Source organism: Penaeus japonicus, unplaced genomic scaffold, assembly GCF_977035675.1.
Source record: "Penaeus japonicus unplaced genomic scaffold, GWHDUDI00000001_assembly GWHDUDI00000033, whole genome shotgun sequence".
NCBI lineage: Eukaryota > Metazoa > Arthropoda > Malacostraca > Decapoda > Penaeidae > Penaeus > Penaeus japonicus.
The window spans coordinates 27,125,787-27,126,961 of NW_028234435.1; positions in this window are offsets into that span (position 1 = coordinate 27,125,787).

Below are 1,175 nucleotides of genomic sequence, written 5' to 3' on the forward strand. Positions count from 1 at the left end.
AATTATAAAAAATAGGAGAAAGAGTTAAGAGTTGAGATGGAATGATTAACGGAAAAAGGATTTTGTGTTTACTCTAATCAAACATTTTTCCAGTTGAATCCACAGGAAAAGCTTTGAAGTTTTACTGTCACCTAAAAAATAGGTTGCATTTTTTATGGTAAAGTTAATATCTTATGAAATGCCTAAATTGGAAGAGGGGAAAAAAACTCAATTTTCAAGAAAACAGAATCCACGGACAACTGTTCTTGAGTTCTCGTGTTCCATGGAACCCGTTATGGATTTGTATTGTTTGAAGGCTAATCTGGAAGAACGCGACACACTCACAGACAAACACACACACACCACTCGGACACGGACCAAGGAACTACATCACACGGAGACATCAACACGGGAGACACAAACACGGGACACACTCAAAACAACGGACAAATCTAGACATACACAAAAACAACGGACAAACTCATGGACACACACACAAACACACGGACACACGGACACACACCCACACACATACGGGAGGGAGCCAGTTACACAACACACGTGAAAACACAAAACACACACCAACACACAACACGGATTTCTTCTCAAACATACAGCCCGGCCACACACTCACAACACACCACCGGACACACCCTAACACTCTGTGTACCACACACCCAACACTACTGCATTTCCCCACACACTGAAACACAAAACCAACACACACACCACCCGTCACTTCTATCTACCACACACCCACTTACACACACTCACACACACACAATCATATACAATACATCAGCATATTTACACAGCACTCGGTTCCTCTTTCCCAATTTGCCGAGAGTTCGTGAGATTGCAAAGGATTCTTGCATTGTTCGTTCTCAAAAGAGGAACTTTTCTTCGCTTAACAACCGTACTGTGTAGTTCTTTTCGCCATTTCTCTTCGGACTGCAAATGGCAAGGCAGTGTTTTATGAAAGCATTACAACCGAATCTTTAAATTGTTTGCATTGTGGTCGAGACCCTTTGCATACTTCCATTGTCGTAGAATCGGTACTTTATGTTGTCCATTATGACAAACAAACAGCTAAAGAAACAAACAAAGAGAGAGATTGCGAAAGATCAATTAATTATATATGAATTCTACAATATTTTTTCTTAGTCAATCGTTGATTTATAGTGATATCTATCAAA